This window comes from Neovison vison, chromosome 4 (assembly GCF_020171115.1).
Source record: "Neovison vison isolate M4711 chromosome 4, ASM_NN_V1, whole genome shotgun sequence".
In the NCBI taxonomy this organism is placed as follows: domain Eukaryota; kingdom Metazoa; phylum Chordata; class Mammalia; order Carnivora; family Mustelidae; genus Neogale; species Neogale vison.
The window spans coordinates 67,362,935-67,389,947 of record NC_058094.1 but is presented as its reverse complement, the minus strand read 5'-3'; positions in this window follow the sequence as shown (position 1 = coordinate 67,389,947).

Genomic DNA, 27,013 nt, shown 5'->3' with positions numbered 1-27,013 from the left:
ATATATCTGTTAAGTCCATTTGGTCCAATATGTCATTCAAAGCTACTACTTTCTTATCGACTCCTGCCTGGCTGATCTATCCATTGTTGTAAATGGGGTGTTCAATCCCCTACTATTATTGTATCTGTCAACATCTCCCTTTATTCTATTAATATTTGCTTTATATATTTTGGTACTCCTATTTTGGATGCATGTATATTTACAAATGTTCTATCATCTTGTTGAATTGATTCCTTTATCATATAATGCCTTCTTTCTTTCTTTCTTGTTAGAGACTTTAAGTTCTATATCTGCTGTTATAATTATTGTTACTTCAATTTGTTTTTGTTTATTTGTTTCCATTTTCATGAAATGTTTTTTTTCATTCCTTCACTTTCAGTGTGTGTATGTCTACATTTAAAGTAATTTTTGATAGGTCTGTATGTCTTGTTATTTTGTTTATTGTTTTCGGGGTGTTTTGTAGTTCTCTATTCCTTCCTTTCTTGCTTTCTTCCCCTGTATTTTGATGACTTTCTTTAGTGTTAAATTGGCTTCTTTCATCTTTTTAAAATGTATCTATTATAGATTTTTGATTCACGGTTACCATGGGATTCACATATAACACCGTATGTTATAGCGTATAGCAGTCCATATTAAGTTGGTTTACTTAAGCTTGAATCCATTCTAAAAGCACTACATTTTTACTACCCCCATCATATTTTATGTTTGTAATGTCATAAATTACATCTTATTGTTTATCTTTTGTAGATATATTTGATTTCCTACTTTTGTGTTTTAACCTTCATACTGGCTTTATAAGTGAGTGATCTATGTTTACTATATGCTTGCTTTTGTTTGTGTTACTTTGATTATTATTATTATTATTTACTTCTAGTTATCTTTTCTCCTCACTTAGTAAATCCCTTTCAACATTTATTGTAAGGCTGGTTTAGTGGGGATGAACTTCTTAAAACTTTTTGGGGGAAACTCTATATCTCCTTTCATGCTGAATGATAACCTTTCTGGGTAGAATATTCTTGGTTCTATTTTTTCCTTCTTAGTACTTTGAATATATCATTTCACTTTCTTCTGGCCCACAAGGTTTCTGCTAAAAAACCAACTTATAGCCTTATGGGGCTTCTTGGTGCATAACTTTGCTTTTCTCATGTTCTTTTTTAAAATTCTCTCTTTGTCTTTAATTTTTGAGGTTTTAATTATTATGTGTGTTGGTGTGGATGTTTTTTGGTTTATCTTGTTAGGGGTTCCCTATGCTTCCTGGGCCTAGATACTTGTTTCCCTCTCCAGACAAGTGAATTTTTCAGCAATTATTTCTTCAAATAATTTTCTGCCCCCTTTTGTCATATAATTGGCTTCTTTCATCTTTTGTCATCTTCTGAGACCCCTGTAAGGTAAACTTAGTGGTCCCTTAACCTATTATAATTTTTTATTATTTTTTTCTTTTTGCTACTCAGGTTGAGAGCTCTCCATTACCCTATCTTTCCCAATCACTGATCCATTCTTCTTCATTCTCTAATCTGCTATTGATTCCTTGTAGTATATTTTTATTTCAGCTTTTATATTTTTCAACTCAGACTCATTATTTTTACATCTTCTAGCTCTTTGTTGAGGTTTTTAGTATATTAATCCACTCTTCAAGTCTGGTGAGTATCATTATGACCATTACTTTGAACTGTTTATCAGACATATTTCTTTTTTTTTTTTTAAGATTTTATTTATTCATTTGACACAGAGAGATCACAGGTAGGCAGAGAGGCAGGCAGAGTGGCCTGCTGAGCAGAGCCTGATGTGGGGCTCGATCCCAGGACCCTGAGATCATGACCTGAGCCAAAGGCAGAGGCTTAATTTACTGAGCCACCCAGGCGCCCATATCAGACATATTTCTTACCTCCATTTCATTTAGTTTTTTTTCTGTGATATAGGCCTATTCTTTCATTTACCACCGATTCCTTTGTCTCTTTGTTTTGTTTAACTCTGTTTCTATGTTTTAGGTAAGCTGTGTGTCCTGGTTTTGAAATTAGTTGCCTTGTGCAAATGTCCTGTGGTGCCCTGTAGCACAGTACCCCCTCATCACCAGAACTGGATACTCCTGGGTTGTCTCGTGTATGGACTGCATGTTACTTCCTATTGTGGCTGAGCTATGGATACTGTGGGTGTGCTGGTGGGTGGGACTGGACCTCAGCCCAGCTGGCTGCAATGACTCACTTCCCCTGTGAAAAGTGTACCCACCGCTGGTACACTGGGTAAGGTTGTTACCTGAGCTTTGAAGCTTATGGGCTCATTGATGTGTACAGCCTGGCTGCTATTAGCCACTGTGACAGCTGTGGGCACACTAAAGCAGAGAGCTTGTTCACTGTGTAGCCAGCTAAGATATCCAACTTCAGGAAATGTGAGGGCCCTGGTGTCTGGGGCTATCCTCCCTGCACCATTCCCAGGGTAGGAATCATTTTGAAGGATTGCCAGTCCTAGCCAGGGTTGCCTGCCAGTTGTGTTTGAGCAGGAATTGCTTTGGAAGGAGTACCTGGTAGGTTGGGTTGAGTAGGTCCAGAGGGAATGTGGGGGAGCAGGGGTATTAGCAATGTAGAAGGAAAGTGTTAAAACAGGCTCCTATAAACATCCAATTATCTAGGCTAGGGTAGAGCAAGAAAAAAAGGCCCATCCACCCCTGCACCTCTGTTCTAGAGAAGTCTGTAAATCCCTACTTCTCTGACACATATCCTAAAATTAATTAAAAAAAAAAGAAAAAGAAAAAAGAGAAAAATCTTCACTTATATCCCAGGGGTTTTCAAACTGCTGCTTCTGTGGTGTGTCTTGGACTGGTTTTTTAAGGGTGGGGACATGGTCTTCTATCACCCCTCAATTCTCTCAGATTTAAGTACTGCTTATTTTCAAAGTCAAACATTATGGGGACTTGTCTTCCAAGTATGGGTGCCCAAGGATATGGGTGTTCAGTGTGATGGATGGGGGGTGGAGTGGGGTCTGATTCGCTTTTCTGTGCTGGTGATATCCCTTCTGTTTGTTGTTGGTTACACTGGGGGTTTGGCTTCTGTGTCTCAACCTTTTTTGAGGTGGTCTTCTCTATGACTAGCTATAGAACTTCTGTTCCACCAGTCTCACAACATTTCAACAGTTAGTTACTATATATAATTGTTGCCTTGATGTGCATTGGGGACAAGGTGAGTTTAGGAACCAGTTTCGTTATCTCATTCCTTAAAAATAACTAAGTAAAATGACCGTTATTGTGCAGGGTCCTTTTGGTTACAAGTAGGACAGCTGACTCAAACTGACTCAAACTGGTCTATACAGTAAAATTTTTATATTATATAACAGGAGGTCCAGAGGTAGGACTAGCTTAATTGCTTGATTCAACAAGACTACCAAAGACCCAGGTTCTTTCTTTCTCCCCACTCAACAGTCCACAAAATCTGCTTCACTCTACAGCTCATTCCCTTCCGAATTACAGGCTTCCAGTGGCAAATACAGTTATTCATTTCCTTGTTTACATTTGAAAGGAAAGTGACTGCCCCCCTCACCATGAAATAATAATCCTTCCCTTAAATTTGATTTGGCCAATTCACAACACATATTAATCTCCACACTAACAAAGTTTCCTGGGCACTGATTGTTCTGATTGGCTGATCAAGACCCATTCCTAATTAAGGTATGGAGTGAGTATCAGAGCAAACCCCCTTCTGCTAGGGCTTAAGAAGGGGAAAATAGATTTGGAGGAGCAGCATCCAACAGTCATCTAGTCTTATACCTCTGAAGAAGAGCATTAGATATCCTTTTCTACATCTGGGTAAATTGTGCCTTTAAAAGTATCAAAGCTGTGTAGCTTGTACCAATAGAGAGAATGTCTGTACAGAACTTATTCTGAAATTTTCCATTTTTATTTTATATAAAGTGTCCTATTTGTCAGTAGCTATTGTAGAAAATACTGTCTAATGTGTGTGAAAATACCGTCTAATGTGTGTGATAAAGAGATGCCAGCCTGAGAAGAGACGAAATAGTTCCAAATTAAATAACTGATCAACAATTAGATTCAAATACCCAATGGAAAGGTCAAGAAACAAAAACTCCAGGAACAACAACAAAAAAAGGTTAAATAGATCCATAATAAAATAGTGTTTTATTGTTTCTAATGTTCACAGTGGAACATACTTGGAGAAGCATCTGCTCTCAGCTCTTGAAGTTGTACAGGAGGAGAATATACTTTTCCTGTAGACATAGTAACAGAATTTACTATGCATTAAGAGTCTCTAACAAATTAAGCATTTCCCAGACAATATCTCATTGGTACCATGAGTGTAAGCCCACCACTGGCAGAAACTGCTATATCCCTAGCACCTACTGCCATACCAGGCATAAAAGTAACTTTAACAAATGTGTCCAAATGAAATAAATCTCACAAAAATCTTATGCAACAATATATTGCTGTTTCCTCAATTTAAGGATTAGGAATTATTGGCTCTAAATGTTTAAGCAGTTTGGTCAAGTGACAGAGCATGGATTAAAATCCAGCCTTACTCTCTTTTCCCCCCCACTACCTGAAGAAGAAATAGATGGGAGAAGATAAATCCAGTGACTTAGAGATCACATAATTTTTATTTATTGTTTAAATATTCTTAGCACTAGTACATTTGTTAGGTTTAAAAAAAAAAGACATGTTCCAGATACATCAGATGATAGCAGTTTATTATAGGAAACACAGGGAGAATGGAGAATATTTCCAAACCTGCCTCTGGAGCCTAAAAGATCATTTGCAAAGGACAGTGTGTCCAGTGCCTATGATCCCTGCTTGAGAACCTTGCCATGGTGGCAATTGAGCTATTACCTGTGTCTACTGCCTTTGCTCCTGATACTGTAAAATGATTTTTTTGTTGTTGTTTTGAGTGTAAACTCCCCAAGATCTGACTACATCAGCAGTTAGTCACCGTCAAGTGGAGTGAGCGTAACTGGGCAGGAGTCACTTGTCATTCCACCTGATCATCCACTGGCTGCCTTTAAGTTCAATGTCAAACTAAGTGTGGTTACAGGGGAAGGAGTTAGAAGATACCAGGCAAATGATACCTCAAAGGAAGACTGTGGACAAGTCAGACATTCTTTTTTTTTTTTTTTTTTCAATTTATTTATTTTCAGAAAAACATTATTCATTATTTTTTCACCACACCCAGTGCTCCATGCAAGCCGTGCCCTCTATAATACCCACCACCTGGTACCCCAACCTCCCACCCCCTGCCACTTCAAACCCCTCAGATTGTTTTTCAGAGTCCATAGTCTCTCATGGTTCACCTCCCCTTCCAAGACATTAAGATATCCTGGATGTCTGCTATAAGTACTTTCCTCTAAAAAGAATCTTACGCATTTTATTCAGTGTATTAGAGTCTAATAGAACATAGAAGACAGAGTTGTCATAGGAACCCTAAGGTATAAATATTGGATAAAGTGAAAATACACAAAAAATTCAAAAACTTCATAGGATCAAACATCTATATAGTCTTTAGTCTGTATTAGGTGTTATTCTAAGCACTGAACATGTGTCCTCCTTTAATCCTCACAATAACACATGAAGTAACTACCAGGAACCCCATTCTATAGATAGAGAGGCAGAGGCACAGAGAGGTGAAAAGCATTGCCTGAAGTCCCCCCAGCTAGTGCCGGCAACTTGTCTCCAGAGTACGGGCCTTCACCACCCTGTCATTTGTTTTATTAGGTAATTGAACTTTGTAGGAAAACGGAAAATTCCAGATGCCAAACATTTGGAGGCAAAAAGCATCACTAACATGCAAAGAAAAAGCTGATACTCTGTACTTCTGGGGTGAGGACTATGAAAAGAGACTATCAAGTCTGAGGCTGGGATTCCAATGCCTATAACAGGAAGATATGGAGAGCTTACAAGCAAATTCATAAAAAGAAAGGGAACTGGGATGCCTGGGTGGCTCAGTTGGTTAAGCAGCTGCCTTCGGCTCAGGTCATGATCCCAGTGTCTGGAGATCGAGTCCCACATCGGGCTCCTTGCTTGGCAGGGAGCCTGCTTCTCCCTCTGTCTCTGCCTGCCATTCTGTCTGCCTGTGCTCGCTTGCTTTCCCTCTCTCTCTCTGACAAATAAATAAAATCTTTAAAAAAAATAGAAAAAAAAAAGGGAACTTCAAAGTGTGGTGAAAAACTCCCTATAGCTGGAGAAATAGAGGGAGGTTTTAGTCCACTGGAGATTTGGGTGATGGGAGATCACTGAAAAGTAGACACCCCAGGTCTCTACCATGTATGGGTGCGGTCTCCTAATTTACACTCTGCATGATAGATAAATTTCAATTAAGAGCTAAGCTACAACCCAGTCAAATGTAGCTATCTGAAGTTGCATGTGCACTCAAATGTTTATATCAGCAATGTCCATTATAGCCAAACTATGGAAAGAACCTAGATATGTCCATCAACAGACGAATTGATAAAGAAGATGTGACATATATATATATATATATATATATATATATATATATATATAATGGAATACTATGTAGCCATCAGAAGAAATGAAATCTTGCCATTTGCAATGGCGTGGATCAACTACAGGGTATTATGCTGAGCAGAATAAGTCAATCAGAGAAAGTCAATTATCATGTGATCTCCCTGAGGAATTTGAGATGAGGAATTTGAGAGGCAGAGTGGGGGGTTTGGGGGATAGGGAAGGAAAAAAAATGAAACAAGATGGGATCAGGAGGGAGACAAACCGTAAGAGACTCTTAATCTCACAAAACAAACTGAGGGTTGCTGGGGGGAGGGGTATGTGGAGAGGGTGGTTGGGTTATGGACATTAGGGAGGGAATGTGCTATGGTGAGTGCTGTGAAATGTGTAAAAACCTGACGATTCACAAACCTGTACCCCTGGGGCAAATAATACATTAAGTGTTAATAAAAATAATTAATAAAAAAAAACCCATAAACCTATCTGTAGACTCCTCAAGACAAGCTAAGCTTCAGACCACTCTATAGACATACTTTCACATGACTCCCACAGAATAAACCAAAATGTATTGAGTTCTTGTTCAGAGTTTAGAGTTTACTAAGAATTAAGTCACTAAACAAATTACAGTGAGTGCAATGAGTATTGTGATAGTTAATGTTATGCAGTGATGGGAGAATTTAGAAACAAAGTGACTAAAGTCATTCAAATATCAAGGAATGACTGAGGACATAGCCATTAAGCTATCATCTTCAGTGTATATATTAGTTTGCTAGGGCTATGGTAACAAAGTATTGCAGACTGGGTGATTTAAGCCATAGGAACTTACTTTCCAACAGTTCTGGCACTGGAAGTCTGAGAGCATGGTGTCAGCACAGTTGATTTCTTCTGAGGCCTTTCTTATTTTGCAGATGGCTGTCTTCTCCTTGTATCTTCATGGTGTTTTCCCTTTCTGCAGTTTTGTGCCCCAACTCCCTCCTTTTGTACGGATACAAGTCCAGCAGGATTACGGGTCAACCCAATGACCTCAATTTAACTTAATGACCTCTTTAAAGATCTTATCTCCAAACATATTCACATTGAGAGTTACTGAAGTTTAGGACTTCAACATATGATTTTTTAAATTAACATATAATGTATTTTTTCCATTTTTTTGTTATTTATTTCAGGGGTACAGGTCTGTGATTCTTCAGTCTTACACAATTCACAGCACTCACCATAGCACATACAACATATGAATATTGAAGGAACCCAATTCAGATAACCACTTAGATATAATGTACAACAAAAAATCTAGGTGATTCTAAGAAAACAGGGAGCAATAAAGAAAAACGTGGGAGGAGGACTGAAAAAAATATATCTTGTTCAAGGGGGTAAATACAAAGACTTAATTCTAGACATGAAGTACATTAAAATAGGTTTGTAAAACTTGTAAGAATTCACTAAAAAAAATAGACATAAGATGCATAGCTTGCATACTACTAGGTAAAAATTGGCAGAGAACTGACTCCAAGAAGAAGGAAAGGAGAAAAGGTAAGAACCCATAACAAATAAAAATAAAAACCACACATGTACACATGTTCTAATACTAGATAATGTATGTGCCTTACATTTTTATGCATATTAAGTTTGCATTATAAAAAAGAGGGACACCTGGGTGACTCATTGGGTTGAGCATTCATCTCTTGATTTTGGCTTGGTTCATGATCTCAGGGTCATGCGACTGAACCCCGAGTGGGGCTCTATGATGATGTTGGAGCCTGCTTGAGATTCTCTGTCTGCCACCCTCTGGGTCCCCCACTCCACCCTGCTTGTGCTAGCTCAAAAAAAAAAAAAAAAAAAAAACGCCAAAATCAAAATCCACACATATTAGGTAATATAACTAATGTGAATAAGTAAAATTCTCTAGTTAAAAGTGAGAAAAATCTTATTAAATTTAAAAAAAATTTAATGTAGCCTTGTTATGTTTTCAAGAAACTCGCCTGTCAAAAAAAAGAAAGAAAGAAAAGAAAAAACCATAACAAAGACCTAGGTAAAACTGTCCCAGCCAATCATTTGGCAAAAAAGGAATTTAAACAGCATTAAATGAGCTATAGAAGTATTTTTCTAGAGACATTTTAGGATAAAAGCTTTAGTCCATCCAGAAGATACACTAGTCATGAACTTCTATATATCTACAAATCATCAAAATATGTGAATTAAGAGTTTTTAAACTGACAAATCCCAAATCACAAAAGGTATATTAAAATTCTATAAAAAATTGTCAAATTTGGATGCTTGGGTGGCTCAGTAGGCCTCTGCCTTCAGCTTAGTTCATGATCTCGGTCCTGGGATCAAGGCCTGCATCAGGCTCTCTGCTCAGCAGGGAGCCTTCTTCCCCTTTCTGTCTCTGCCTGCCTCTCTGCCTACTCTCTCTGTCAAATAAATAAAATCTTTAAAAAATAAAAAAAATAAAAAATTGTCAAATTTGACAGTAAGGGTAGAAGCTCTAAATAGCATAATTAAACATACTAAAAGGAATATGTAGAATTTAACATTCCTCAAAATAACTCTTCCTTACAAAGAAACTAAAAGTGACAATTATCCCATTTGCAATTGCAGCAAAAATAATAAAATGCCTATAAATCAAGTTAACCAAGGAGGTGAAAGGTATACATAGAAAACTAGAAGACATTAATGAAAGAATTTGAATAAGACACAAATAAGTGGAAAGACATTCCTTGTTGATGGATTGGAAGGTATAACATTGTCAAAATCGTCCATACTTCACAAAGCCAGCTACAGATTCAGTGCAATCCCTATCAAAATACCAATGGCATTTTTCACGGAAATAGAATAAAAAAATCTATACATTATATGAACTGAGACCTCAAAGAGCTAAAGTAATTTCAAGAAATAAGAACAAAGCTGGAGGCATAAGACTCCCTGATTTCAGAGTATACCACAAAGCTGTAGTAATCAAAACAGCATGGTACTGGCATAAAAACAGACACCTACATCAAAGGGACAAAATAGAGCACCCAGAAATAACCTACATCTATATGTCAGTCAATAATGAGAAAATAACCAAGAATATTCAATGGGGAAAGGGCCATCTCTTCCATAAATAGTGTAGGGAAAATTGGACAGCCATACGCAAAAGAATAAAACTGGACTATTACCTTACACTATATATGAAAATTAACTCGAATTAAAGATGTAAATGTAGGTCCTGAAATCCTAAGACTCCTGAAAGGAAACATAGACAATAAGACTTTTGACATAGGTCATGCTAATGATTTTTTAAATCTGATCCCAAAAGCAAAAACAAAGGGGGGTTACATCAAATGGAGCTTTGGCACAGTATAAAGAAAATAATTAACAAAATGAAAAGCCAACCTACCAAGTGGGAGAAATATATTTGCAAACCACCTGTCCCATGAGTAGCTAGTATGCAAACCATAAAAAATTCGTACATTTCAGTGGCCAAACACTAAAAATGGGCAGAAAATCTAGATACATTTTCCAAAGAAGATATATAGATAGCCAACAAGCACATGAAAAGTGCTTAACATCATTAATCATCAGGGTAATACAAATCAAAACCAAAATGATATTTCACCCCCTTTCTGTTAGAAAGACTTTTATCAAAAAGTGTTGACAAGGATGTGGGAAAAAAGAAGCCCTTGTGTGCTGTTTGGGGAGTATAAATTGATACAAGGGCTGTGGGAAATAGTATGGAGGTTCGTCTAAAAAGGATAGCTACCATATGTTCCAGCAGTTCCACTTCTCAGTGTTTATCAAGAGAAAAAATACTAACTCAAAAAGATATCTGCATGCCATGTTTACTGCAGCATTATTTATATGCAATAACCAATATACTGAAACAACCCAGGGACCATCAGTGAATGAATGGATGATCTTGCTATTTGTGATGAGAATGAAGCCTGAGGGCTTTGTATTAAGTGAAATAAGTCATAGAAAGACAAACACTTTAGTCTTACTCATATATAAAGCCTTAAAAAAAAAATTACAGAGAACAGATTGGTGTCTATCAGAAACCAAGGGATGGGGTGTGGGAGAAATGGGTGACTTTATGAAAATTTAAGTAAGTTGATTTACAAAGCCCTGAAATCACCTGATTTCAAATCACTAGATCTGAATATCAATAAAAATATTCTCTATTAAAACCTGAGTAACAAAGCGTGTGTGTGTGTGTGTGTATATATATATATATATATATATATATCATCAATAAAAGCAATGAGGTTTTTTTTTTTTTTTTTTTTTTAAAGATTTTTATTAACTTATTTGACAGAGAGAGATCACAAGTAGGCAGAGAGGCAGGCAGAGAGAGAGAGAGAGAGAGAGAGGAAAGCAGGCTCTCCACTCAGCAGAGAGCCCGATGCGGGACTCGATCCCAGGACCCCGGGATCATGACCTGAGCCGAAGGCAGCAGCTTAACCCACTGAGCCACCCAGGCGCCCAGCAATGAGGTTTTTAAAAAATTTTTATTTAATTTCTTTTCAGTGTACCAGAATTCATTGTTTATGTACCACACCCAGTGCTCCATGCAATACGTGCCTTCCATAATACCCACCATCAGGCTCCCCCAACTTCCCCCCATTTCAAAACCCTCATATTGTTTTTCAGAGTCCATAGTCTCTCATGGTTCATCTCCCCCTCCAATTTCCCCCAACTTCCTTCTCGCTATCTCCCCATGTCCTCTGTGTTATTTCTTATGCTCCACAAATAAATGAAACCATATGATCATTGACTCTCTCTGCTTGACTTATTTCACTCAGCCTAATCTCTTCCAGTCCTGTCCATGTTGATACAAAAGTTGGGTATTCATTCTTTCTGATGGAGGCATAATACTCCATAGTGTATATGGACCACATCTTCCTTATCCATTCATCTGTTGAAGGGCATCTTGGTTCTTTGCACAGCTTGGCAACCATGGCCATTGCTAAAAGCAATGAATTTTAAAAATCAAAAAAGTCGTTGGAAAGTCTGAATAAAGAATTTATATTTAAAATCACAAATAACATAGGGGCGCCTGGGTGGCTCAGTGGGTTAAGCCACTGCCTTCAGCTCAGGTCATGATTTCAGGGTCCTGGGATCGAGTCCCACATCGGGCTCTCTGCTCAGCAGGGAGCCTGCTTCCTCCTCTCTCTCTCTCTGCCTGCCTCTCTGCCTACTTGTAATCTCTCTCTGGCAAATAAATAAATAAAATCTTAAAAAAAAATCACAAATAACATTATATTATATAATATATAACATTAATTACATTATATTAATCACAAATAATTATATATAATATAATATAATGTAATATATAATATGATTATATTATATTATATTTATACTTATATATAATATAAAATATAAAATATATAATATAATATATAACATATTAATTACATTACATTAATCACAAATAATTAATTAATCACAAATAATAATCACAAATATGCCCAAAATTAGGGCCTAAAAGGGGGGCAAAGATACAGATAAAGGTAAGATGTTTTAAATTATAAGACATTTCAATTTTTATAATGTATATAAAAAAATGGATGGTTTTCCAGGAAGTGTAAATTACCAAAATTAGCTACAAAAGCCTGGAAGAAAACTGAATAGACCACAAAGTAATTTAGGAGGTAGATATCTAACCCCCAACTGCAAGAAAAAGTGAAGAGTTCATCCCCCCTTGAATAATTTTATCGATGTCTACAAAACAATCAGGGACATAGTTTCTGTGTCATTCAATTTGTTGAGGCATATTACAAAGGTGGGAAATTTCAAATTCCACAAAAATAGCTTAATGCAGATATCAAAATCAAGGGTGATTCAAAAACTTTTTTTGGTTTATAAAAAGTTTATTTTTTAAAATGTCTCTCTTATGAATATAGGCATAAGCTCCAAAATAAGATATTGGCAAATGGAAATCCAGCCATTTATTTTAAAAAGTGTTTTAAAAGTTAACATGTTAAGTAAAAAATAAAAGCAAATTAGTATTACAAAATGCTGTGAAACCATCGTGTGTGTGTGCACATGTGTAAATGCAAAAGACTCAGGAATGGGTCACAAAAAATAAACAATGGCCACTAGAGGACAATGGGAGGTTTGGTGTGAAAGAGAACTGGGAGGGAACTTTATTTTGTATCTGCAGTAATATTTTCATTTTTACAAACATAGATAAATAAACTGGTTCCGTAATTTACAAAGAAATTTGAGTTTAATAATGGGATCAAATAGTAAAAGTTCATGCCAAGACCCAGAAGGTAAAATCTGGAGGTTCCGATCTTTGTCTTTCCAAAGAAGTCTGAGGACTCTCCAGTTGCTCGTAAAACACATTCTTCCATAGGTGTTGCAGTCAAGACATAGCAATAAATATGGCAGGCCTCAGCTTTGAGCAGCACAGTCCTAGAACTTTAAATCGCGAAGGAAACAGTTAGTTTATATTGCCCACTCCTTTGATGAGGAAACTGAAGCCCAGACAGATTGTAAAAGGTTAGAGAAGGTGCTCTCTTGCCAAATACTCTTCTCTGGGTGCATATGTTCTCCTTATGCATTTAACAATACTCTTTAAATTGATTAAACGTCTTTAATAGGGCATTCATGTGGTTGCTACTATGCATTGGAATCAGTAATCAAATTGCAACCTGGTGCTAGCATTATAGCAGCATAACCTTAATTGTCCTGTAAGGCAAGAGGATAAAATTTAAGTGTATCATGAATGAATACAGAATTACTGGGTGATGAGTTATCTGGAATATTCTTCATTTATATAACATCCTTAAATGATTTAAAATATCATGCTCCCTATGAAAATGTTACATAGGTTCCCATTGAAATATCTGATTTACAAAAACATTCACATATGAGCAGCTGCTTGCCGTTAGCTCCCTAAACTTAATCCCTATGCAGATCTTTGATTCTCTCAACCCCAAAGGGTAGCCAAAGGGACTTAAATTGATGTTGCCACCTAGTGGTTGAAAAAAACACATTAGGTATTAGGAACGCCTCTCCATTCGCCTTCCATGTGCATAGCTAGTTTATCTCCAAGTTTCAGGAGCTGCTGTACATGCTGAAACCTTTCTGTTCATAGTACTGAATTATTGTTCGCCACTTCAAAAAAAATAGTTATCAGGTCTAGGGAGAGCAAGCTTTCTGTTTGATAGAACAAATGGGGCATTTGGAGGGTATTTGGCTTTGCATGCTGAATAGGGTACTCTTGTTGGTTTTGGTTACTGGTTAGTCTAATAAGATTTATGGATTTACAAAATATATCACATGGGTTTTCCTAAATAACTTTCCTTATTCTCTCCTCTCTGATAAGGAATCAAACATTAATAAACACATTTCTCAAGTCACACCTGAGAATTTCTACAAGTTGTGATGACGTGGATTTTTTGTGATAAAAGTGACAAATGTGGGCTTGAGTAATCACTTTCAGAGGTGAATTATCCTAGGCATGGTCACCTTTTATCGTATACTCACAGAAGAGGAACTAATTACCAGATTGAATTATCCATCATTAAAAAAAAAAAAAGATCTTCCTATGACTGAAACAGCTACAGATTGCATTCTTTGCACTCTTGAGGAGCTGATAGGGTCCCAGATGGAGGTTTTTTCAGCAAGCTGTCAAGTGATCCATCCCTCAGAAACAACCATATCACCCAGCAGAGTTGCCTTTCTCTGCCAAGAATTATATGGGGTCAGGTGGGAGAGGCCAGGATATGATGAATCCAGGAAAAATAAAGGACAGAGAACTGTGTACCAGAAATGAAAAAGAAAAAACGTATAAATTACATTCAGATTCTAAAGGTCACATTTGGAGTTCTTTCACAGTGACTCGATGATTTTGTTCCTTGCCACTACTTTCTTTTATTCTTTCTGGAAAAATAGACTTCATGGCATTGATGCTGAGGGGTGCTTTTGTGTTAATTTGAAGAAATTAAGATGACCTATTAGGATAGTAGTGCCCAAAGCATACTAAATTATCAACAAGCCGAGGGCCTTTAAATGCATAGGTAAAGAAGATAAAACAGGATCATTTGAAATAACAAAGCTAAAGTGATTGGAAATGAATGCATAGCCTTAACCAATAATTTACAACAAATCTCGAAGTCTCCCTTGGGATTCAATGACTTTCATATTAATCTTACCTAGCCTTGGACACTGCTATTCATCTAAGTAGTAAAACCATGGAAAAGTATGCATATTTCATTCTTACTCCAGTATACCTTTGAGGTTGAAGAGATAAGTTGTGGGTGAACTGCTAGTTTTTGTGTGTGCTCTGTGTGTGTGTGTTTCTGTGTGTAGTATTAATAATCTATTTTATCTTCAGTCATTGTAAAATGCTGTAGGGGGTTATGAAAAATACTCCTGTTCCACTCTATTTAGTACAGGGAACTCTTATATTTCCTCTAGAAACTAATTATCCTCAGTGATCTCCTTTATACCAATCTATTAATAAATACTTAATAACTACAGTCTATGCAAAGCATATTAAGATATTAATCCTACACTCTATGCAAAACACATTGAACAAGTTTTGCATATTATGTACTAGAGCTTACTTTCTAACCTGTCCTCATCATGACATAACTACAAATAATACCTGCTATCTAACACACCTTTGGGGGAAGTCTGCACTATAGAGCAGTCTCTGGGAGATAGCACGACTCATCCAGTCTTCTTAAACAATCCAGGATCTTTACTGAAATAAATTTTAGAGTGTTCGGATATAATTTCAGCTGTGGTACAATTTTAAGTGGTAAAAAAAGTTAAATTTTTATCACTTAAAAATTTTTATAGCCATTCTTGTGGGACTCATGAAACTGTTGGTGGCCCTCCAGTCTGGCCCCATGTGCACTTGGGAAGCTGTGTACTACAGAAATAAGATGGCCAATAGAGATGGGCTTATCTTTACTGTTCTCAGTGTAGGAAGAATCTGAACCAGCACTTTTCCATAGTATATAGATTTCATATGGTCTCTGATTGAAAGTCACATTCCTTTTCAGCACTATTTTTTAAAAGATTTTATTCATTTATTTGAGAGAGAGAGAGAACAGAGATGATCAGAGGGAGAAGCAGACTCGCCATGGACCTGGGAGCCCAATGTGGGACTCAGTTCCAGGACTCTGGGATCATGACCTGAACTGAAGGCAGTCACCCAACCAAATGAGCCACCCAGGTGCCTCTTTATCATTAAGTTTTTTTGTGTGTGTGTGTGTTAACTCCTATCATCAGAAATTTCTTATTTGCTATCTGCTCTCAGCTCTTCATAAAAGTCCTTGTCCCTGTTACCACTGTTCCTGTGTTCCTGGCCTTTCTCTGCTTAAGTTTGAATATTTAATCTTTAAAAACTGATGGAAAAACCAATAATTTTTTTTAAGATTTTATTTATTTATTTGAGGGAGAATGAGTGAGAGAGAGCATGAGAAAGGAGGAGGTCAGAGGGAGAAGCAGACTCCCCAAGGAGCTGGGAGCCCGATGTGGGACTTGATCCTGGAAGTCCAGGATCATGTCCTGAGCCGAAGGCAGTTGCTCAACCAACTGAGCCACACAGGCACCCGGAAAAACCAATAATCTTAAGGCAGGGGAAAAAACAATGTGGGGCTCCTGGGTGGCTCAGTCAGTTAAGCCTCCGACTCTTGATTTCGGCTCAGGTCATGATCTCGGGATCATGAGATCAGGCTCCATGATCAACAGGAAGTCTGCTTGAGATACTCTCCCTCTCCCTACTCCCTTCCCTTTTTCTCTCTCTCTTTCTCAAATAAATAAATGAATCTTATAAAATAACAACAAAAATGTGAGCTGAGAATAAAAATAACTTGTTAAAATACCTGGTGGTCCAAGTATTGCTGGTATTGGTTCAGCCCATTGTTAGCTATTACTCTTCCTAACTGCAAAGTTAGTTTTTTAAAAGGTAAGCGTATAAAGCTGACTAAATCCTTCATTTTGAAGGGTAAATAACACCATTTTTTCCCCCTATCTTACAGTGATAAGGTGATTAGACTTACTCCCAATACAGAAGAAGAAGCAAATGCACTCAAGAAAATATACCACCAACTTTAGGTAAGGAACCTCCACTCACTTTTCCCTTATGCCTATAGTGTGTTTATAGGCCTTTGCTGATGGGAGTTGAATAAGTGGAATTAATTAGCCAAGGGGGGGAAATGCTAAGCGATAACTTGAAAGAGCTTTTAAAAGATAAGTTAAAGTTACTCAAAAGATGATGTCTCTTACCCATTATCTATTTATGACTTCATTTATTTTTCATCTCCCTTAGTAGCATGTAAGCTTCATGAGAGAGCTTTTCGTACATTTCTCTCATTGCTGTGATGGCAGTGTTAGTAGTATCCTACAAGTTCAGTAAATGTTTTTTGCTGTTTTTAATGAATGAGTGAATTTCGTTTACAATTTTCCAGAGTTCACTTTTCTTTCTTAAAATTTTCCTGATGATCATCTATACTTCCATTCTAATTAAATTCAAGCAGAAGTGAATTGAGGAAAAGAAAAGAAATTCAAGTTAATTAATTTTTGTATGTTTCAGTGGGTCTGATAAAATTCTGTTGGCAGAGGTTGAAGGGCTCTGATTATTCAATCTTGGGTGAATTTTGTGGATTTTAGAGAGAGAGAATTTCTTATCTCCCTAATACTGCATATACTTGAGTGTTAGCTTTAGCTAGAAACTTATGATGGAAAGTGTAGTGATGGGCTCTTTTTTTTTTCCAATTTATTTATTTTCAGAAAAACAGTATTCATTATTTTTTCACCACACCCAGTACTCCATGCAAGCTGTGCTTTCTATAATACCTACCACTTGGTACCCCAACCTCCCAACCCCCCGCCACTTCAAACCCCTCAGATTGTTTTTCAGAGTCCATAGTCTCTCATGGTTCACCTCCCCTTCCAATTTACCCAAAAGCACATACCCTCCCCAATGTCCATAACCCTACCCCCCTTCTCCCAACCCCCCTCCCCCCAGAAACCCACAGTTTGTTTCATGAGATTAAGAGTCACTTATGGTTTGTCTCCCTCCCTATCCCATCTTGTTTCATGGATTCTTCTCCTACCCACTTAAGCCCCCATGTTGCATCACCACTCCCTCATATCAGGGAGATCATATGATATTTGTCTTTCTCCGCTTGACTTATTTCGCTAAGCATGATACGCTCTAGTTCCATCCATGTTGTCGCAAATGGCAAGATTTCGTTTCTTTTGATGGCTGCATAGTATTCCATTGGGTATATATACCACATCTTCTTGATCCATTCATCTGTTGATGGACATCTAGGTTCTTTCCATAGTTTGGCTATTGTGGACATTGCTGCTATAAACATTCGGGTGCACGTGCCCCTTTGGATCACTACGTTTGTATCTTTAGGGTAAATTCCCAGTAGTGCAATTGCTGGGTCATAGGGCAGTTCTATTTTCAACATTTTGAGGAACCTCCATGCTGTTTTCCAGAGTGGTTGCACCAGCTTGCATTCCCACCAACAGTGTAGGAGGGTTCCCCTTTCTCCGCATTTTCGCCAGCATCTGTCATTTCCTGACTTGTTGATTTTAGCCGTTCTGACTGGTGTGAGGTGATATCTCATTGTGGTTTTGATTTGTATTTCCCTGATGCCGAGTGATATGGAGCACTCTTTCTGTGTCTGTTGGCCATCTGGATGTCTTCTTTGCAGAAACGTCTGTTCATGTCCTCTGCCCATTTCTTGATTGGATTATTTGTTCTTTGGGTGTTGAGTTTGCTAAGTTCTTTATAGATTTTGGACACTAGTCCTTTCTCTGATATGTCGTTTGAAAATATCTTCTCCCATTCTGTCAGTTGTCTTTTGGTTTTGTTAACTATTTCCTTTGCTGTGCAAAAGCTTTTGATCTTGATGAAATCCCAACAGTTAATTTTTGCCTTTGCTTCCCTTGCCTTTGGCGATGTTCCTAGGAAGATGTTGCTGCGGCTGAGGTCGAAGAGGTTGCTGCCTGTGTTCTCCTCAAGGATTTTGATGGATTCCTTTCTCACATTGAGGTCCTTAATCCATTTTGAATCTATTTTTGTGTGTGGTGTAAGGAAATGGTCCAATTTCATTTTTCTGCACGTGGCTGTCCAGTTTTCCCAACACCATTTATTAAAGAGGCTGTCTTTTTTCCATTGGACATTCTTTCCTGCTTTGTCAAAGATTAGTTGACCATAGAGTTGAGGGTCTATTTCTGGGCTCTCTATTCTGTTCCATTGGTCTATGTGTCTGTTTTTGTGCCAGTACCATGCTGTCTTGATGATGACAGCTTTGTAATAAAGCTTGAAGTCCGGAATTGTGATGCCACCAACTTTGGCTTTGTTTTTCAATATCCCTTTGGCTATTCGAGGTCTTTTCTGGTTCCATATAAATTTTAAAATTATTTGTTCCATTTCTTTGAAAAAGATGGATGGTACTTTGATAGGAATTGCATTAAATGTGTAGATTGCTTTAGGTAGCATAGACATTTTCACAATATTTATTCTTCCAATCCAGGAGCATGGAACATTTTTCCATTTCTTTGTGTCTTCCTCAATTTCTTTCATGAGTACTTTATAGTTTTCTGAGTATAGATTCTTAGTCTCTTTGGTTAGGTTTATTCCTAGGTATCTTATGGTTTGGGGTGCAATTGTAAATGGGATTGACTCCTTAATTTCTCTTTCTTCTGTCTTGTTGTTGGTGTAGAGAAATGCAACTGATTTCTGTGCATTGATCTTATATCCTGACACTTTACTGAATTCCTGTACAAGTTCTAGCAGTTTTGGAGTGGAGTCTTTTGGGTTTTCCACATAGAGTATCATATCATCTGCGAAGAGTGATAATTTGACTTCTTCTTTGCCGATTTGGATGCCTTTAATTTCCTTTTGTTGTCTGACTGCTGAGGCTAGGACTTCTAGTACTATGTTGAATAGCAGTGGTGATAATGGACATCCCTGCCTTGTTCCTGACCTTAGTGGAAAAGCTTTCAGTTTTTCTCCATTGAGAATGATATTTGCAGTGGGTTTTTCATAGATGGCTTTGATGATATTGAGGTATGTGCCCTCTATCCCTACACTTTGAAGGGTTTTGATCAGGAAGGGATGCTGTACTTTGTCAAATGCTTTTTCAGCATCTATTGAGAGTATCATATGGTTCTTGTTCTTTCTTTTATTGATGTGTTGTATCACATTGACTGATTTGCGGATGTTGAACCAACCTTGCAGCCCTGGGATAAATCCCACTTGGTCGTGGTGAATAATCCTTTTAATGTACTGTTGAATCCTATTGGCTAGTATTTTGGTGAGAATTTTTGCATCTGTGTTCATCAAGGATATTGGTCTATAGCTCTCTTTTTTGATGGGATCCTTGTCTGGTTTTGGGATCAAGGTGATGCTGGCCCCATAAGATGAGTTTGGGAGTTTTCCTTCCATTTCTATTTTTTGGAACAGTTTCAGGAGAATAGGAATTAGTTCTTCTTTAAATGTTTGGTAGAATTCCCCCGGGAAGCCGTCTGGCCCTATGCTTTTGTATGTTTGGAGATTTTTAATGACTGTTTCAATCTCCTTACTGGTTATGGGTCTGTTCAGGCTTTCTATTTCTTCCTGGTTCAATTTTGGTAGTTTATATGTTTCTAGGAATGCATCCATCTCTTCCAGATTGTCAAATTTGTTGGCGTAGAGTTGCTCATAGTATGTTCTTATAATAGTTTGTATTTCTTTGGTGTTAGTTGTGATCTCTCCTCTTTCATTCATGATTTTATTTATTTGGGTCCTTTCTCTTTTTTCTTTTTGATAAGTCTGGCCAGGGGTTTATCAATCTTATTAATTCTTTCAAAGAACCAGCTCCTAGTTTGGTTGATTTGTTCTATTGGGTTTTTGGTTTCTATTTCATTGATTTCTGCTCTGATCTTTATGATTTCTCTTCTCCTGCTGGGTTTAGGGTTTCTTTCTTGTTCTTTCTCCAGATCCTTTAGGTGTAGGGTTAGGTTGTGTACCTGAGACCTTTCTTGTTTCTTTTTTTTTTTTTTTTTCCCAATTTATTTATTTTCAGAAAAACAGTATTCATTATTTTTTCACCACACCCAGTGCTCCATGCAAGCTGTGCCCTCTATAATACCCACCACCTGGTACCCCAACCTCCCACCCCCCCGCCACTTCAAACCCCTCAGACTGTTTTTCAGAGTCCATAGTCTCTCATGGTTCACCTCCCCTTCCAATTTACCCAAATTCCCTACTACTCTCTAACGCCCCTTGTCCTCCATGCTATTGGTTATGCTCCACAAATGAGTGAAACCATATGATAATTGACTCTCTCTGCTTGACTGATTTCACTCAGCATAATCTCTTCCAGTCCCGTCCATGTTGCTACAAAAGTTGGATATTCGTCCTTTCTGATGGAGGCATAATACTCCATAGTGTATATGGACCACATCTTCCTTATCCATTCATCCGTTGAAGGGCATCTTGGTTCTTTCCATAGTTTGGCGACTGTGGCCATTGCTGCTATAAACATTGGGGTACAGATGGCCCTTCTTTTCACGACATCTGTATCTTTGGGGTAAATACCCAGGAGTGCAATTGCAGGGTCGTAGGGAAGCTCTATTTTTAATTTCTTGAGGAATCTCCACACTGTTCTCCAAAGAGGCTGCACCAACTTGCATTCCCACCAACAGTGGAAGAGGGTTCCCCTTTCTCCACATCCTCTCCAACACATGTTGTTTCCTGTTTTGTTAATTTTGGCCATTCTAACTGGTGTAAGGTGATATCTCAATGTGGTTTTAATTTGAATCTCCCTGAGGGCTAATGATGATGAGCATTTTTTCATGTGTCTGATAGCCATTTGTATGTCTTGATTGGAGAAGTGTCTGTTCATATCTTCTGCCCATTTTTTGATGTGTTTGTCTGTTTCGTGTGGGTTGAGTTTGAGGAGTTCATTATAGATCCTGGATATCAACCTTTTGTCTGTACTGTCATTTGCAAATATCTTCTCCCATTCCGTGGGTTGCCTCTTTGTTTTTTTGACTGTTTCCTTTGCTGTGCAGAAGCTTTTGATTTTGATGAAGTCCCAGAAGTCTATTTTCGCTTTTGTTTCCTTTGCCTTTGGAGACGTATCTTGAAAGAAGTTGCTGTGGCTGATATCGAAGAGATTACTGCCTATGTTCTCCTCTAAGATTCTGATAGATTCCTGTCTCACGTTGAGGTCTTTTATCCATTTTGAGTTGATCTTTGTGTACGGTGTAAGAGAATGGTCGAGTTTCATTCTTCTACATATAGCTGTCCAGTTTTCCCAGCACCATTTATTGAAGAGACTGTCTTTTTTCCACTGTATATTTTTTCCTGTTTTGTCGGAGATTAATTGACCATAGAGTTGAGGGTCCATATCTGGGCTCTCTACTCTGTTCCACTGGTCTATGTGTCTGTTTTTATGCCAGTGCCATGCTGTCTTGGTGATCACAGCTTTGTAATAAAGCTTGAAATCAGGTAAGGTGATGCCGCCAGCTTTATTTTTGTTTTTCAACATTTCCTTAGCGATTTGGGGTCTCTTCTGATTCCATACAAATTTTAGGATTATTTGCTCCAGCTCTTTGAAGAATGCCGGTGGAATTTTGATCGGAATGGCATTAAAAGTATAGATTGCTCTAGGCAGTATAGACATTTAACAATGTTTATTCTTCCGATCCAAGAGCATGGAATGGTCTTCCATCTATTTGTGTCTACTTCAATTTCTTTCATGAGTGTTCTGTAGTTCCTCAAGTACAGATCCTTTACCTCTTTAGTTAGGCTTATTCCCAGGTATCTTATGGTTCTTGATGCTATAGTAAATGGAATCGATTCTCTAATTTCCCTTTCTGTATTTTCATTGTTAGTGTATAAGAAAGCCACTGATTTCTGCACATTGACTTTGTATCCTGCCACGCTGCTGAATTGCTGTATGAGTTCTAGTAGTTTGGGGGTGGAATCTTTTGGGTTTTCCATATAAAGAATCATGTCATCTGCAAAGAGAGAGAGTTTGACTTCTTCATTACCAATTTGGATACCTTTTATTTCTCTCTGTTGTCTGATTGCTGTTGCTAGGACTTCTAATACTATGTTGAACAAGAGTGGTGAAAGTGGGCATCCTTGTCTTGTTCCTGATCTCAACGGGAAGGCTGCAAGCTTTTTCCCATTGAGGATGATATTTGCTGTGGGTCTTTCATAGATAGATTTGATGAGGTTCAGGAATGTTCCCTCTATCCCTATACTTTGAAGCGTTTTAATCAGGAACGGATGTTGGATTTTGTCAAATGCTTTTTCTGCATCAATTGAGAGGACCATGTGGTTCTTCTCTCTTCTCCTATTAATTTGTTGTATCACATTGATTGATTTACGAATGTTGAACCATCCTTGTAGCCCAGGGATGAATCCCACCTGATCATGGTGGATAATCTTTTTAATGTGTTGTTGGATCCTGTTGGCTAGGATCTTGTTGAGAATCTTAGCATCCATATTCATCAGTGATATTGGTCTGAAATTCTCCTTTTTGGTATGGTCCTTGCCTGGTTTGGGGATCAGGGTAATGCTGGCTTCATAGAAAGAGTCTGGAAGTTTTCCTTCTGCTTCAATTTTTTGAAACAGCTTCAGGAGAATAGGTGTTATTTCTTCTTGGAAGGTTTGGTAGAATTCCCCAGGGAATCCGTCAGGTCCTGGGCTCTTGTTTTTTGGGAGATTTTTGATCACTGCTTCAATCTCGTTATTAGATATCGGTCTATTCAGGTTGTCGATTTCTTCCTGGTTCAATTTTGGTAGTTTATATTTTTCCAGGAATGCATCCATTTCATCAAGGTTGCTAAGCTTATTGGCATATAACTGTTCGTAGTAACTTCTGATGATTGTTTCTACTTCCTTGGTGTTAGTTGTGATCTCTCCCTTTTCATTCATAATTTTATGAATTTGGGATTTCTCTCTTTTCTTTCGGATTAGTGTAGCCAGTGGCTTATCGATCTTATTGATTCTTTCAAAAAACCAGCTTCTAGTTTCATTGATACGTTCTACTGTATCTCTGGTTTCTCCCTCATTGATCTCAGCTCTAATCTTGATGATTTCCCTTCTTATGTGTGGAGTTGGTTTGATTTGTTGTTGATCCTCCAGTTCTTTAAGGTGTAGAGACAGCTGGTGTGTTCTGGATTTTTCAATTTTTTTGAGCAAGGCTTGGATGGCTATATATTTTCCCCTTAGGACCGCCTTTGCTGTATCCCATAGGTTTTGGACCGAAGTGTCTTCATTCTCATTGGTTTCCATGAATTGTTTCAGTTCTTCTTTGATCTCCTGGTTGATCCAAGCATTCTTAAGCAAGGTGGTCTTTAGCTTCCAGGTGTTTGAGTTCCTTCGGAACTTTTCCTTGTGATTGAGCTCCAGGTTCAAAGCATTGTGATCTGAGAATATGCAGGGAATAATCTCAGTCTTTTGGTATCGGCTGAGTCCTGATTTGTGACCCAGTATGTGGTCTATTCTGGAGAAGGTTCCGTGTGCACTTGAGAAGAATGAGTATTCTGTTGTTTTAGGGTGGAATGTTCTGTATATATATATGAGGTCCATCTGGTCCAATGTGTCGTTCAATGCTCTTGTTTCTTTATTGATTTTCTGCTTCGATGATCTGTCTAATTCTGAAAGAGGCGTGTTAAGATCACCTACGATTAGTGTATTCATATCAATATGACTCTTTATCTTGATTAACAGTTTTCTTAAGTAATTGGCTGCTCCCATATTGGGAGCATAGATATTTACAATTGTTAGATCATCTTGGTGGATAGTCCCTTTAAGGATTATGTAGTGTCCTTCTGTATCTCTGACTACAGTCTTTAGTTTGAAGTCTAATTTATCTGATATGAGAATCGCTACCCCAGCCTTCTTTTGAGTCCCATTGGCATGAAAGATGCTTCTCCACCCCTTCACTTTCAGTCTGCGTGTATCTTTAGGTTCAAAATGGGTCTCTTGTAGACAGCATATGGATGGGTCCTGTCGTTTTATCCAATCTGCAACCCTGTGCCGTTTTATGGGTGCATTGAGGCCATTCACATTGAGAGTGATTATTGATAGATACGTTTTTATTGACATCGAGTTACCTTTGAAGTCTTTCTTTCTGTAGACTGTCTCTATATTTCTGTTCAATGCTATTCTTGGGATTTTTCCTCTTTTATAGAACCCCCCTTAATATTTCCTGCAGTATCGGCTTGGTGGTTGCATAGTCTTTTAAGTCTTGCCGGTCTTGGAAACTCTTTATCTCTCCATCCATTTTGAATGTCAGTCTTGCTGGATAAAGTATTCTTGGCTGCATGTTCTTCTCATTTAGTGCCCTGAATATATCTTGCCAGCCTCTTCTGGCTTGCCAGGTCTCTGTGGACAGGTCTGACGTTATTCTGATCGGCTTCCCTCTGTAAGTAAGGAGCCTCTTTGCCCTGGCAGCTTTCAAGAGATTATACCTACAATTATAATTTCTCAATTTGACTATCAGGTGTCGTGATGTTTTTTTGGAGTGTATAATCTTGGGTGGAGACCGTTCAGCCTCTAGTACATGAACGCTGGTTTCATTCGCGAGATTCGGAAAGTTTTTTGAAGGACTTGTTCCACGACATCTTCTAGACTTCTTTCTTTCTCCTCCCCTTCAGGAATTCCAATAATTCTGACATTGGAACGCTTCATGGCATCACTTATTTCCCTAATTCTGCTTTCGTGGGATCTAAGCTGTTTGTTCCAGGCTTCCTCCTGATCCTTTCTCTCTATCTGTTTGTCTTCCAGATCACTAATTCTATCTTCTGTCTCAGTTACCCTAGCTTTGAGAGAGTTTAGATTGGATTGGAACTCATTGAGAGCATTGTGGACCTCCTCCCTGGTAGCTTTAAGCTCCGCCCTAACATTGTGAACATCCTGTCTGGTCGCTTTCAGTTCGGCTCTAATCAATTCTGTTTGGTCATCCATGGCTTTCTCCAACCTAGCTATTGCCTGGATAATTGTTAGCCTGAATTCTCTTTCCGACATATTGTCTATGTTGATAGCCGTTAGCTCTGTTGCGGAAGGTCCATCCTCTGTATTTTTCTTCTGTTGGGCATTCCTCCTCCTAGTCATTTTGGTGGGAGAAGACTGAACAGATGTAGCTGGATGTATCAACTCTGGTGCAGTCAAGGTGCACCCTGGAACACTTCCTGATCTCCTTCTCAGAAGCCTCAGTCTGGGTGCAGAAGCTGAATAAATTCCCCCTTGGATGCTGGCAGTGCAGGTTCCAAGTTAAAGACCCTGGGGGCGCAGGATCTTTTGCTCGTCCCCAAAGCCAAGGCAGTGGCGGCTGTCTGGGAGCTCCTGACCGCCAGAGAGGTTCCAAGCAGCGATCGCACACTGAGATTTTGCCGCTGGCCGGGGCTGGGAGTGCCCGGCTTGCGCGCACCTCTTTTCAGAGGCGGCTGTGGGTCGGGGCGCGCGTCTGGGGCACTGAGAACGGGGCGCTGGTCCGTCAGCCGCAGGCTGGGCTTTTGCGCGCCTCTGTCCCTGTCTAAGAGAATTCCTTTTTCTCCCAATTTTCAGACTTGCAGAGCCGCTCTGGCTTCAGCTTTTCCATCCCCACAAAGGCGTCTTGGGTGTGGGGGCTGGGGCTCCTGGCACAGCCATCACCGGGGAGCTGAAGACTGTCAAGACTGTTGCCATGTGCACAGCCTCCCCTCTGGATGGCCTTGTCAGGGTGTCCTTGCAGGCCCCATGATGTCGCAGCCTCAGAGCAGGTTTCGCGGTGGACCCCTTTCTTGTTTCTTGAGAAAAGCTTGTACCGCTATATATTTTCCTCTCAGGACTGCCTTTGTTGTGTCCCACAGATTTTGAACCGTTGTATTTTCATTATCATTTGTTTCCATGATTTTTTTTTCAATTCTTCTTTAATTTCCTGGTTGACCCATTCATTCTTTAGAAGGATGCTGTTTAGTCTCCATGTATTTGGGTTCTTTCCAAACTTCCTCTTGTGGTTGAGTTCTAGCTTCAGAGCATTTTGGTCTGAAAATATGCATGGAATGATCCCAATCTTTTGATACCGGTTGAGTCCTGATTTAGGACCGAGGATGTGATCTATTCTGGAGAATGTTCCATGTGCACTAGAGAAGAATGTGTATTCTGTTGCTTTGGGATGAAATGTTCTGAATATATCTGTGATGTCCATCTCATCCCGTGTATCATTTAAGGCCTTTATTTCCCTCTTGATCATTTTCTTGGATGATCTGTCCATTTCAGTGAGGGGAGTGTTAAAGTCCCCTACTATTATTGTATTATTGTTGATGTGTTTCTTTGATTTTGTTATTAATTGGTTTACATAGTTGGCTGCTCCCACGTTGGGGGCATAGATATTTAAAATTGTTAGATCTTCTTGTTGGACAGACCCTTTGAGTATGATATAGTGTCCTTCCTCATCTCTTATTATAGTCTTTGGCTTAAAATCTAATTGATCTGATATAAGGATTGCCACTCCTGCTTTTTTCTGATGTCCATTAGCATGGTAAATTCTTTTCCACACCCTCACTTTAAGTCTGGAGGTGTCTTCGGGTTTAAAATGAGTT